The sequence below is a fragment of the Melospiza melodia genome, chromosome 7 (genome assembly GCF_035770615.1).
Source record: "Melospiza melodia melodia isolate bMelMel2 chromosome 7, bMelMel2.pri, whole genome shotgun sequence".
NCBI classification, from domain to species: domain Eukaryota; kingdom Metazoa; phylum Chordata; class Aves; order Passeriformes; family Passerellidae; genus Melospiza; species Melospiza melodia.
Genome location: NC_086200.1, coordinates 18,109,057 through 18,124,059, shown reverse-complemented (window position 1 = coordinate 18,124,059; position 15,003 = coordinate 18,109,057).

Below are 15,003 nucleotides of genomic sequence, written 5' to 3'. Positions count from 1 at the left end.
TCCCAGTATGGTTCCAGTCCTTCCCAGTATGATTCCAGGATGAACCCAGTCACTCTTAGTACAGTGCCATTTGTCCCCAGTATGGTCCCAGTCACTCCAAGTCACCCAGTAGGATTCCAGTCACGCCCAGTAGGATTCCAGTCAATCCCAGATACTCCCAGTATTATTCCAGTGACTTCCTTTATGGTTCTTTTGTGATTCCAGTCACTCCTGGTCTCTCCCAGTACATCCCAGTTGTCCCTAATGTGTTTCCACTCACTCCCAGTTGCTCCCAGTAGCTTCCGGTATGATTCCATTTGCTCACAGCCACTCCCAGTCACCTCCAGCATGATTCCTGTCATTTCCTGTATATCCCAGTTGCCCCAACATGGTCCCAATTGCCCTCAGCCTGCCCCTAGTCACTTCCAGTATGATTCCAGAAGGATCCCAGTCACCCTCAGTGTGGTGCCAGTTGCTCCCAGTATGATCCCATTGGTCCCCAGCATGTCCCCATTTCCTCCCAGTGTGATCCCAGTTGCCTCTAGCACAGACCCAGTCCCTCCCAGTATGATCCTACTCTGATGCCATGATGATCCCAGCTGCTCCCAGCTTGGTCCTAGCTGCTCCCAGTTGCTCCCAGTCTGATCCCAGTTGTTCCCAGTGGCCCCTGTGTTACGTTTGGGAATGGGAGGAAATGTAGGGAAGTGATGCAAAGTTTTTTGTGTATCTGACAGTCTGTTGAGCTGCTGAAAAGCTAGACACGCTTTTGTGAAACACACATGGTAAAGACCAAAAAATTCAGAAACTTTTCTTTTCTTTGTTGGTCGGCAGGGAGCTGCTGGGTTTCGGTTTGGGCTTCAGCTCTGTGTCTGGGCTGGGCTGGGCCGTCTTGCTGCAGGCTGGGCTTCTTTTCTATTTCCTGGGCTGCTTGCTGGCTTCTCTCTCCATGGGCTCTGGTTTGGCCGGGCTGGGCTTCAGCAGCTGCCGGGCAAGGAGACAGGGGAGGCTGCGGAGCTTTAGCCAGAGCAGGGCTGGCTGTGGCTGCGAAGATCTCGCTGTCAGGCTGCTGCTTCTTCTTCTTCTTAGCCTGGCTGAGACCAGAGACTTCTGTGGCTGGTGTAGAAAACTAAACACTAACTATAAAGCTGATCTGAACACAACTGAGCCACAGCTTTCTGTTAGTAGTTATTGGTGGGTTAGGTAGGCTTCAGGCGTGATGTTAACTTTTTCAGTGCTTCAGTCTTCTTCTGAGTGAGAGAAAAGAACAACATGCACGTATATTAAAAACAAGATGAAGATATTAAAGGTAATAAAGAAGAAGGTAAGTAAGGCCCAGATGGGAGGGGGAGAAGATGCTTTGTTTTTAGAGCTGAAATCCTCTTGTAAGCTATAAAGAAAAGACTCTTTTCCCTTATAACACATAAAACTATAAGGAAATGAAAGTGTTTGAATTGATATTAGGTAAAGGCTTCTATGTTAAAGTAAGCAGATGTTGAAATAGCTGTAATCTCATGAGAAGTTTGCACAAAGAAAGAGCACAGTCTTGTGCTTCTAAAAATGAAGATCTGTGCTCCCAGAGATGAAGATGATTTTAGAGATAGATAATGAGAACTTTTGCCTTTGAACAGTTCATCTTTAAAACAATACCCCATCAATCAACATAGCCCATCTCCAAGCTGTGGGAAGGTTTGTAGAAATAAGAAAGATTTTACGATAGCAAGGTTCCCCTGGCAGTTGTTATTCATGACAAAATTGAGAACCACGAGAAAACTGTTTTTTTCCTTTTGTAGAAAAGTCTCCATAACTTTATCAAGAGGGACTTCTCTCCCTAAGTGAACTAAAAAAAGACTCTTTGAGAGGTAGTAAACTGACTAGAAATCTTAAGTTTAGTTTCTTTACATTGTCAGTGAGAAAGAAAAAGTTGTGGGGAGAAGTATTCTAAAAAGTTTGCTTTGATTCTTACTACCTTTTTTTTTCTTTTTACTTACTATTATTAAAATTTTTCTTTCTACCCTTTTAAAGTTTTGAGCCTGCTTTACCTTTCTCCTAATCCTATCTCACAACCAAAAATAAGTGTATTAGTAATTAACCAACACCAAACCCACCACATTCTTTAGTGCATTAGCCAAAAAAAATCTCAAAATTAAAGAGATCTTATATTAGCAAACCAAAACCACAACACCCTAGCACAGACCCAGTCACTCCCAGTATGACCCCGGTAGGAATCCACTGTGATCCCAGTCTTCCCAGTTGCCCCCAATGTAGACTCAGTGACTCCAGTCACTCTCAGTGTGTTCCCAGTCATCCCCAGTATGGTTGCAGTCACTCCCAGTATATCCCAGTGGGTCCCACTATGATCCCTTTTGCCCCAGTTCTGGCCCTGCTGAGTCCCAGTGTGCTCTGATCCTGCTCCCAGTGGGTCCCAGTGCTGGGCACGGTGAATCCCAGGGTGTCCTGGTGTATCCTGGAGTATCCTGGAGTGTCTTGGTATGTCCCGGTGTATCCCAGTATATCCCAGTGTGTCCCAGTGTATCCCAGTGTGTCCCGGTGTATCCCAGTGTATCCCAGTTTATCCTGGTGTATCCCAGTGTATCCTGCCTGGTGTATCCCGGTGTCCCAGTCCATCCCAGCCTGTCCCAGTCCATCCCGGTCCGTTCCCTTCACTGGCAGTGACTGGGATCATACTGGTGGAAAGTGGAATCTTACTGGGCCAAGTGGATGTGGGACTGGGAATGACTGTGAGTGTGCTGAAGGCAACTGGGATATACTGGGAGCATCTGTAACCATGCTGGGGGTGTCTGGGAACACACCGAGAGTCCCAGCAGGTCCAAGGACACCGTGGTGGCACTATGGAACCTCATGGAACCAAGGGGATCATTGTGGCACCCCTGGAGCCCATGGAACCGAGGGGCCTTGGTGACACAGCGGGGCTTCATGGAACCCAGAGACCATTATGGTTCTGTGGGGCCTGATGGAACCATGGAGACCATTGGGACCCTTCAGGGCCTCGTGTCACCAAGGGGGCATTATGGCACCTCAGGGACACATGGAAGCAAGGGACCATTGGGTCTCATGGAACTGAGGGAACATGGAACAGGCCTGGCTGGCTTGGCCTCCCAGGGGCCACCGGACAGCTCTGGCTGATGTTGGAATGTCAAAGGCTGCCTTTCGTCAGCTCCTGGAGCACTGCGGCTCTGTGCTTTCCTTGCTAGGAAAGGAACTGTCAATCTCTTCTAATTACTCATGGCCAGAACTGGGATTTCAACTCCAGATTTTTCCCATAGGAATATTGCCAGGACAAGTGTGGCAGGCAATGTTTTCAGGAGAGTCACCTCCCATCTGTCCCCAAAACACTGGGGAAGGCTCCGTGCTTTCCTCCCTATGAGAAAGAACTGTCCTACTTCTCCAGGCATGCATGGCTGAGATTGGTCTTCCACCTCCAGAATTCCCTAAATCCAAAGACTGCTCCCAAAAAAAATCTGCCATTCCTGACCAGTCTGGCTGGCCTTGGCCTAGTGAGACTCTCACCTGCCTTCCAAACACTGAGGCTCTGTGCTTTCCTTCCTATGGAACAAAACTGTCCTTCTCAGCCAGGTGCCCATGGCCACAACTGGGATTTCACTTCCAGCATTCCCTGTTGTGACAGACTGGAGGAGATTTTTGGCTCTAAACATTTTGTGTGGGGGGGAGGAAGGGGCAGGTCCAGCCTTGCCCTGCCCTGGAGCCCCAATCCCCCCAGAGCCTCTATCCCAGCCCAGCAGTGTCTGCCAGTCCCTGGCACAGCACAGGCAATGCTCCACAGCCACCTCTGCAGCCCCAGCCCAGCTCCTGAGGGACCAAATGAGCCCAAGCCCCACCTGGGGGAAGGGCCCAGGGAGACCAAGGGGTATTGAAGGCTGACCACAAGGCAAGCACACATCTTGACCCTAGCTCCTGTTGTAATTTCTATCTGAACACTGCTGGAATCCAGGAGTTGGTAACTCTGTGTGTGCTCCTCTGTATCTTTTCAGCCAACAAAGCCAAGGGAAGGCACAGTTCCATCAAATGCAAAAGTCATTCCTCTGCTGGATATTAAATCCACTTTCCACAGCAGACAGCCTCAGAGAAATGGAAAGCACCTTCTGTGCCCAGCACAGATCCCAAGTTCCCCCCAAACCCTCCCTGCCCCAATTCTGCCCAGATTTGCTCTTTGCACACACGAGTCACACACTGAAGTCAGGAGCTCCCTCCATGCCCAGAGGGAGGAAAAGAGAGAAAGGGGATGAAGAGCTCTCCTGTGCAGAGCCAAGGTCCAAGTGCTCTGGGATGTCCCAGCAGCATCTGACATGTCCACCATCCCCCAGAGATTTCCGCACAGGAACAGTTTTAAACAAAGGCAAAAGAAAAGGCAATTCTGTGAGATATAAACACAATTAAGATGTTGACTAATATGATATTTATTTCAGCTTCAGAAAGATTGGGCAATTCCCTGAAGCTCAAAGCATGAAACCAGTCAGCTGAAGGGCACTTGAATGACCAGAAAGCACCGGGAGGAGTGCTGAGGGTTTTTTGGAGGACAATGGACATATGTAACATGTTCACAATCCAGCCTTCATAGAACCTGAGTGAGGTCACCATGCCCTTGAAGGACACAAAAGAAGGAGAACACGCTCAGCAGCAGACGGTTCAGGATGCAAAGGCAGACAAGAAAACCACAGCGAGATGCATGAAGAAGAAAGACTAACTAAAATTAACTGAAATATCAAAATGCGTGCGTAAAAAGGATTTAACCAATCATGTGTCGACGGAAGGGAACCAGGACATCAGTTTGATCATCACAGGCTCAATTTTATTGATCAGTACGGCGGGTTAAATACAGTTAATAATGAGCTTCATACATATTGCAAAAGTTGAGCTCAGGATTGGTCAGCTTGCATATCAGCACCTACGCCTACTTCTACATTCCTATGGTTCTACTTTTGATACTTTCTACATATTCTTAGGATGTATTCAGGACTAATCTCAACTCCCTATCCTCATGTTGCAGCAAGGTCACTGCTGACTCTTCCTTTCAGCTTGCTGACTGCTGACTTTTCTCCTTCAGCTTAACCAGTGGCATTATATCAGTGTGGCCTTTCTCAGCTAACCAATTATTAATAATGCTCTCCACATTTCCCCCGTTTTCTTCTTGAGCAAGGAGATTAGTTTGCCATGTTTTTGCTATTGTATGGCTGACCATGTTTTGGATACAGTTAAAGATACAAGGCAAAATAAGCAAAACCAGTAAAATTACACCCAGAAGTCCTATAGCATAGATCACAAGGTTCCTCAGCCACAGTCCGAGTCCCAGGCCTTTAAGCCATTCGTCAATTCCTAAACCGTCTTCTTCCTTAAGTTTGTGAAGTCCCTGTTGTAATTCTTTTATCTTAGTGTGAATGGACACTGAATGATCAGACAGATTCATGCAACACATTCCCTCGAACTCTTCACATCCATGCCCTTGTGCTAAGAGCAAAAAATCTACAGCAGCTCTATTTTGCAAAACAGCATGGTTAACACTTTGCACATCTGCAGTTAACATGTCTAGAATTTGTGATGTCTTGTTCAGCTCATCCCTTGCCCAGCATCCTAATTGTTTTGCTAAATTCATGGCTTTATTGGCAGATCCTCCTGGTAAGATAGTTGAAACCACCACCTGTTTGAATGTGCCCCAAAACCGTGGATCTCCTATCTTGCTGCAGTCTAAGTCATGTATGCTACGTTTTCTCCTCTTTGAATTTTGACTCAGCTGCATTAGCAAGGACACATTAGGATGAAACAGTGACAATTTTCCCAAAAAACAGGGCCCACCCTGTGGTTTAGCTGGTATACCATTCCATGCCCTGTCTCCACAAATCAAAAATATTCCTGTGGCTAATTTCATTGGTGCTGTGATATTTGTGCCGTTACATTGACTGTAATGCTGTGGAGAGAATTCACTCACATTCAGGGATGAATCTAGGGTGGCCCATGTTTCTTTAGGTTGGTTTAAATTCTGAGCACCCAAAAGTTTGAAGCTAAACCATCCACCAGCTGTAGTGTTAGATATGCTGGCATTTGTACTTCCAAAAAGATCCAATTCTTCAGGAGGAGAATGCAAAGAGGTGTTAAGTGATTGGATTAGTAAGCATTGACGATAGCCATCACTCTGACCTGCAGTATACCCTTGTTGCACCGGCAATGTGAGGTTTGACATGTTAGACATACATAAGGTTTGATTGTTTATCAAACTACAAAATTCTCCAGGAGACCACACCGGAAGTCCCACCAGGCATGTTCGAAATGGGTTAGTGACTCCTCCAAGACTAAGACAAAGTGATGATTGGTTAGTTTGATTAGCAAGCGTTACCCATAAATTTTCCCTTGGTTGACTAAAGTGTGTTACTCCTACTGCTTCACTTGCTACAGCATTGAGCAGTATAACAAAAACAAACCTCATTTTTCTTTCTGCTTGCTTTGCTTCTCCTTTTCTTCCTTCTGCTTACGTTGTTTTTGTTTTTTTTTTTTTTTATCTTCGCTGTCTTTTCCCTGGTTTGCTAGATTGTCTATTGTAAGGCTGAGTCAATTCTTGAATATACTGATCTAATTCTAAATCAGCATCCTTGCTCACAAGTATAGCACGAGGTAAGTTTGAAGGCAAATCAGCTTTGCAGCGAGCTGCTATGATGCGTGAGGCTTTAGTAATTTCAAATATTCTAAGGTTTTCCTGTAACTTCCACCTAAGATATGCTATAACCACTTGTTCTGCACTCTCAAAGAGCTGTAATCCTGTCCGTCCTGGCAGGCCAGTACTTTGTTCAAGAGCTCTAACCCAGATATGATTTCGAATCCACTTTCCAAAACAAGATGTACACCATAAATATCCTAATGACTTCTGTGAATACCAATAAACCTGATTACAATCTGCACAATGCAAAGCTACCCATGCATAGCATTTATCTTTATCCTTTTTGCAAACATAACAAGGAAGCGAATGTAAGTAAGGACCAGTATAAAATTGTGTATCTTCAACCCAAAGCAACCAATTCAATGGTGGTGATCGCAAAGCCTCTTCAGCCTTTTTACTATATGAGGCTAACAGCTCAAGGTCTTTCTTTAACACAAGGTGTATCTTATTTCGTAATCGTAGTTCTTGTTCGTTATCCTCCTCAACAACTATATCCTCCCGAGGGTCCCACAACAGTAAAATTGCTCTAATCATAGAAAATTAATTAGCAATCACTGATACCCCTATTCAAATGGGACCGTTCCCTTTTTTGCCTTCTTTTTCTTATCAGTCTTCAATCTTGCTGCTCCTAATTTCACTGGTCCTGTCCCTTTCAAACTTAATTTTTGCAACTTATCAATGCAGCAATCTAATGCTCTATCAGGATCCCCTTGGAAGGGTCCTACAACTGAATGCTGTGTTAAAGGCACTAATTTCCTACACCTTATAGAAACTATACATGATTTACTTTGAACCTTAATTCTATTTACAATACATTGTATTTCCCATCGATAATAAGCAAGAACCTTCTGTTCAGGAGACTCATAAAGATTTAAAGCTATATATGCGTTTTGCCCCGTTTGTCTCCTTAATTCATCTTGCCAGCTTTTTCCCCACGTATGCTCGTGTTCACAAGTATGACACCACAAATCCCGTAATAATGATTGTTCTATCCAAAAAGTTCTTTTACAACCCCCACAACGTAGAGCTATCCAGGCAGCACAATGTGGATTGTGACAGTCAAGGCAATGTAGTTTCGCTGGATCTGTTAAGTGAAAAGTTGATAATGAGTCAATGAAACCAATCAACTCCTGGGCTGTCTGGTAGTGACGTGTCAGTGCTCTGTCCACCGCTTCCGAGTACCCCTTCAATTGTAACAGTAGTGGTTGTAGGACTAGAAGCAGTTTCTTCCCCAGTCGCTCCTTGTCCTCCTCCGTAAGGCGATCCACCAGAGGCTGCATCAAAAACAGGTTTAGTCCACTTAGCAGGCACCCACAAAGGCCCTGTAGGTGAGGAAACACAAAGATACCCCCGACCCCAATATAATACTTTTGCAGGTTTTTCCCATAATCCTGAACTTGGGTTCTTATACTTAACCTAGACCTCTGTTTCCTTAGTATTTTCCTGACCTGACCTTGGATGATGTTTCATTGCAGGGGGGGTATTATCTTCCCCAAAAATGCATAAATGATTAATCACATACAAAACCTTAGCCAAACATGCTTGTGGATCTGCCAAATCTTGATGTTTTTCAATATACTGCTTAAGGGTACCGTTTGCTCTTTCCACTATTGCCTGTCCAGTAGAAGAGTGTGGAATACCTGTCACGTGCTTAACAGGCCACTGATTCAAAAATTTCCGGACCCTAGCACTTACATAACCTCGACCATTATCTGTTTTGATACTTTTTGGAACTCCCATAACAGCGAAACAACTTAACAGATGTCTGATAACCTGTATAGCTTTCTGTCCTGCCTGAGCCGTAGCCCATATGTAATGACTATATGTGTCTATGGTGACGTGCACATGCTTGACTTTACCGAATCTAGCTACGTGTGTAACATCCATTTGCCATATCTCATTTATTTTTAAACCTCGAGGATTAACCCCGATGCCTAGACCTATCCCACCATTATGATAACTACATGTTGGACATGCTCTGACAATGGCCTTGGCTTCTGACAAACTCAGCTCAAAGTGTTTTGCTAAACCTCTTGCATTTTGATGATATCTACTATGTGCTTCTCTGGCCAATGTGTGCTTGTCAATAGGACAAGAATTATCAATGGGTAGGGTAACCAATTTATCTGCACGTTCATTCCCTTCTCCTAAACCTTCAGACCACTTATGGCTCCTAATATGAATCACAGAATATGCTGCCTTTCTTTCTCGTAAAGCCTTCCTTAACTGTATCAGTAACTCATACAATCGTTTATTATTCACTTCCTTAATTGCTGCTTCCTCTATTCGTTTGACTACTCCTGCAACATACATAGAGTCTGTGACCACATTTAAAGGCTCCTGTAAGTTTGACACCGCCCATACTACTGCTAACAATTCCAAAGTTTGTAAGCTATCTGCAGGGTCTGCTGTGAGGAGTTGATGCTTCCACTGTCCTTTTTCTTGCCAGGTAACAGCAGCACGCCTTGATTTCTTTCCTGCATCTGTAAAAACTGTAATAGCTCCTTCTATGGGGTTTTCTTCTCTCAAAGGTCGAGTAATCCAGTTCCATTCTGTCATCCATTGCAAAACTCTAGGCACTAATTTACTAGTCTCTACTTTAGCAGGTGACATCAATAATGCTTCTTGTAAATTCTTTGAATTTATCAAGTACTAGTCCAAGGTTTCTTTTTCCATAGGCAATCTAATAGTAGCAGGTTCTCTACCATCCACTTCAAGAATTCTGAGACGCCCCTTTTTGATTAATGCAGCCAATTGTTCAATTTTTGAAGATATTGTTTTCTTATGCTGTAGTGGTGGTGACAACCATTCCAACACCCGTATCTCCCCCGTTTTCTTTTGCAACTGAGAGAGCACCAAGCAAGTGGCAAGGGCTATTCCAGATAGTAAGGTCAATGGGGTGGTCGAGTTGTCGACGAGACACATACCCTTGCTGTACACAGTTACTAATTTGCTGCAAGGCAAGATGATGCTCCTTTGTCGGGTGTACAGGAGTAGTAGGGTCCACACCTTTTAACAAAGGTCGTAGGGCTTCTAATAAGTGATTTGGTATTCCCACAATAGGCTTCAGCCACTGTAAGTCTCCCAGCAACTTCTGTGCATCATGTAGAGTTTTAATGTCCAATTGTAATTCCAGTTTTTGTGGTATCACTATTTGATCTGTCAAAGTCCATCCCAAATATTTCCAGGGCTTTGTAGTCTGAATTTTCTCTGCAGCAATAACAAGTGAATATGCAGCAAGAGTATTTTTAATGGTGTTAATCTGTAAAGAGGAGAATGGCTGTTGCTGTGCAAACAAAATATCGTCCATGTAATGATATATTATAGTTGCTGGCCATTTACGACGTAGTGGCTGTAATGCTGCATCAACATAAAGCTGACATAAAGTGGGAGAGTTGCGCATGCCCTGCGGAAGAGATGTCCATTCAAATCTTTTATCTGGTTCCCCACGATTTATTGCTGGTAAAGTAAAAGCAAATCTCTTCATGTCATCAGGATGCAGGCCAATAGTGAAAAAACAATCCTTTAGGTCAATAATTAAAAGTGGCCAGTGTTCTGGAATCATAGCTGGATTTGGAAGACCAGGCTGTAAGGCCCCCATTGGTTCCATTTGGTCATTTACAGCCCTCAAATCATGTATCAAACGATATTTCCCTGATTTCTTTTTGATTACAAAAATAGGTGTATTCCAAGGGCTTGTGGACAGTCGCAGGTGTCCCTTTGTATATTGTTCCTGTACCAATTCATGGGCATGCATAAGACTCTCCCCTTTTAATGGCCACTGCTTAACCATCACCGGTGTATCCGTTTTCCAGGTGAGTGGAATGGGGAAAGTCCAAGCAATGGCAATTACCCCAAAGGGTGCTGATTAGTTAACACCACTCCCAATTGTGTTAAAATGTCCCTTCCAATTAAGCAGGAAACTGTAGGAGGCAGTTGAACAATTGAAAACACAGCAGATATTTGTTGATTTTCAATGCACACAGACAAAGACGGCGACCTGCTTGCCAATGTAAATCCTCCCACTCCTGTGAGCATGTTTGATGAGGGAAATAGAGGCCAATGTTGTGGCCAGGCTTCTGGAGAAATGATGCTAGTATCTGCTCCTGTATCCAATAATCCATAAAGGGTTATGCTTTGATGCCCATAGGTAATTTCAACCTTTTGTTTTGGTCTATTTTGTAAATCCACAGTTAAAAGTGTAACACCAGTAGAGCCAAAACCTTTTTCATCCCGTGCTTGCCCAGTAAATGATTGTATTCCCAATGTCATTTGTGACAGTGGTACCAATTGTGCAATGCGTTGTCCTTTTGTAATTTTAATCGGAGGATAAAGGGTGTAAGCCATAATTTGTATTTCCCCTGTAAAGTCCGCATCGATAACACCAGGCAAAACAAATAATCCCAACATAGTTATAGAGGAACGTCCCAGCAATAATGCTCCACATGTTTGTCCATTTAATATAAGAGGGCCCTTTATTCCAGTGGGTATCCTCTCAGGCCGGTTCGTCATTAGTGTGACGTCTACTGCTGCTGATAAGTCCAAGCCGAGGCTCCGTGTTGTTGCGGGTTGCAGACAGGAGGTAGCAGCGATGTCACGGCAGTAACTTGTGTCTGTCCCTCATTGCCGCATTGGTAACACTTGATGAATGGTCTCGAGCCTCTTTACGTGACTGCCAGTGAGCCGCTTTGGAGAGGAGCAGGAGCAGCTAACACCCGATTTTGAGTAGACTATGCTTTTGCAACCCTAATCCTAATTCCTTTAAGGCTTCTGCTATAAATGCCTGTGAAGCTGTTGGCATTAATGCCATTCGCTCTAATGCTTCCTCAATAGTCCAATTTGCCCCTAAAGTAGCTAACACTCTTTGGGTTGCTGGATTGCTATTTTGCAAAGCACACCTGCTTCAATAGCGCCCTGCAACACCAGCCCGATCTATAGCAGTAGCTGTTCTATCGATAAAATTTCCAAATGATTCTTCTCTACCTTGTTTAATACCCATATAAGCCGGTAACCCTCCTGGCTCTTTAACCATATCTATTGCAGCACGCACTAACCACATAGACTCTGTAAGTTTATCAGCTCCCAATATCATCTGTGCCTCTGTACGTAAAAATGCCTCTAAGCCCATCAGCTCCTCTACTGTCACCCCATGTAATGGGTCATGTGCATTAAACAATAACTGCTGATGCTGAGTAAATATCAACCGAACTATTCCTCTTAAATCATTAGGACATAAAACCTGAGTATTAAAAAGATAATCTAACATTTGCTTAACAGGTTCACTTTTTACTCCAAACTGACTAACCGTAGAACGTAGCTGAGTTAACAGCTTCCAATCTAAGGGAGTATATTCTGCTATATTATGCGTAAGGTTCCCCTGTGCATCATACTGTGGTGTGTATGTAACTGGACATGCAAGACTAGAAGCTATTTCCACCGCCTCACCATCCCCCATTTGCATTACTTCCTTTGCCAAAGCAGCCCAAGCTTCCCTCCTCTGTTTAGCCATCTCCCCCCATGGATCACGGTGTGCCCCTGGGATGGGATCTGGCCCTTTAAGGGTGCTATGCTGCTGGCGCTTCGGTGCAGACGCCGAGGTTTCGCGCGGGGGGGGGGGCAGTGAAGCAGAGGCTGGCTCGTGCGGGGGAAGCCGGAGCCCCCCCTCCCCCGCTGGAGCTGACAGTGAAACCGGAGCCGACTCAAGCGGAGGCAGCCTGCGGGGGGCAATCCGCCCCCCCGCTGGAGCCGGCTCGTGCGGGGGAGGTGACCCCCCCGCCGAAGCTGTAACCTGAGCCGGCTCACTGAGGGGAAGCGGCGGAGGCAAGGCTGGCGGCGGAGGCGAAGCTGGCTTGCCCCTACCCCCACCATCCGACTCGCCCTCCCCCTCTGACAGGAAAGGTGCAGACGGTTCCACTGCGCCTATAGAGAAATCCTCCACACCACTTTGCTGGGGACTCTTAGGCATAAGTACCTTAGTTACAGAAGGTGCCAGGGGATCATCTTCACGACCATACCCTCTATTCCTCTTATGAGCTTCTGTTGCCATTTCTGCTGCCTTTCTCTCAGAGACCTGCTGAAGTAACGTGTTATACACCACCCGCCATAACTTCCCGAATTTCTTTGCTGACTTATCATCACCTAGTACTGTATCCCACAATATTTCCCCAAACTTTCTCCACTCTGATAACTCATGAACTGTATGAGGATTAGAAAAGATACCCTTAGCATGGCCATAAGCTAATAACCCTGGTAACTCCTTTTTTAAATCTATCCCTTTTATCCCACGCCGCTCTAAATAGGCAGTAAATAAATCATATGCCGCTTGCCTATCCATACCTATTAATCAGCGCGCGCTGTTGCAGCTCTCCAGGCTCCGGCGGACACGTATTGGCTTAAGTCACAGTTGTGAACCTTAAGGGTGCTTCAAATTCCGGCACCGTCCCGGCTGCTGGGACCCAAACCCAACTTCCGGACCGTGGCGTAATCCCTTTTTCTTTTAATCCGAGAAAAAGGGCAGAGATTCGGTTATGCCCGCATTCTCCACCATTTGTCGATGGAAGGGAACCAGGACATCATTTTGATCATCACAGGCTCGATTTTATTGATCAGTACGGCGGGTTAAATACAGTTAATAATGAGCTTCATACATATTGCAAAAGTTGAGCTCAGGATTGGTCAGCTTACATATCAGCACCTACGCCTACTTCTACATTCCTATGGTTCTACTTTTGATACTTTCTACATATTCTTAGGATGTATTCAGGACTAATCTCAACTCCCTATCCTCATGTTGCAGCAAGGTCGCTGCTGACTCTTCCTTTCAGCTTGCTGACTGCTGACATTTCTCCTTCAGTTTAACCAGCGGCATTATATCAGTGTGGCCTTTCTCAGCTAACCAATTATTAATAATGCTCTCCACACGCTGTTAAAGCAGGCATGTTGTTGCACTTTTGAGCTCCCCTTGGGATGTCTATCGCAGCTGCAGTGTGCCTTGAGATCAGGGCTTCTTCATTATAAAAATCATAATCCTACGACTATCCCTAAGGCTAACCCTAGGAAGGTAAATCAGGCTGGGATTAGGGATGTTCCCAAGGAAAAAGCCCTGGAGGGAGCAAGTTGAGGCAATTTTGCGCTGCCCTAGGGAAGTCTTTCGCAGCTGCAGTGGGCCTGGAGCTCAGAGCTTACTCATTTAAAAAACCCTTTCCCTATCCTGCACTGGAGGCAGGTAAATCAGACTAGGTATAGGGATGTTGCCAAGGAAAAAGAGGTGGAGGCAGCCATCTTGCACCACTTTTGCTCTCCCCTTGGGATGACTTTCGCAGCTCTGCAGTGTTCCTGGAGCTCAGGGCCTCTTGCTTTAAAAACCCTATCTCTAACCCTAACTGGAGGCATGTAAATAAGCCTAGGGGTAGGCATGGTCCCAGGGAAAAAGCTGTGGAGGCAGGCATGTTGTGGTACTTTTGCGCTCCTCTTGGGTAGTCCTTGGCAGCTGCTGTGTTCTTGGAACTCAGGGCTTTCTGGTTTAAAAACCACTAAAAATCCACTAGTTCTGGCAGGGAGAAACTCTGCCAGCACAGAAAACATCTCCCATCGTGTTCTAGAGTTTGCACGGAGATCTGCCAAGTGTTTGGCAGGGAGAAAAGGAAAGTTGTCCAAAACAGCTTCCAATCGAATGTTCATGTGATTGGAAAAGTCAGGAGAGTGGTAAGGTACTGTTTTCTATCAGTTGGCAAGCTGCGCACACAATCCCAGTGTCGTACAGCTTCCTTCTTCACCTTTCCGAAGCTGCCGCTCTCTCCGGCTCCTGGAGGCGAAGAAGCGCCTTCTTCGCGCAAAGACGATTGTGCCGCTCACAGTGCTCTCCTTAGCGCGGCTTCTGCCGAAAGACGCCCGGGAGCGACCCTTAGCTCCAGAGAGCACCGTACCTTCCCATTCTATTTTTAGGCTCGACAAACGAAATGGTATACTTGCAGCAGTAGGGCGGGACATTGAACTGGACTTTCTCCTTTTAGAGAGAAGCTAATGGAAAAGTTTCACCGGAATCAGAGCAGGCTGTAAAAGAAGAAAAGTGTCATGAAAATAAGCCAGCCTTATCCTCTTAGTCTTGCTTGTTGTGATTGGCCAAGAATGAAATGTGTCAACTCTGTGTTTTTGGGTTTCACATCAGTAACAGGTACTTCAGCTGCTGTACTTCTCTCCTAAAGTTAAGAACAGAATCCAAGGAATTGTGATTCCATGGTCTCAATTCACCCTATGGTGCCGAAAAAGGAGTGGAAGGTGCACGGGTCAATTAACTTGAATGGCCTATGTAAATCAGCGGCCACTGATTTCCTGAAGGC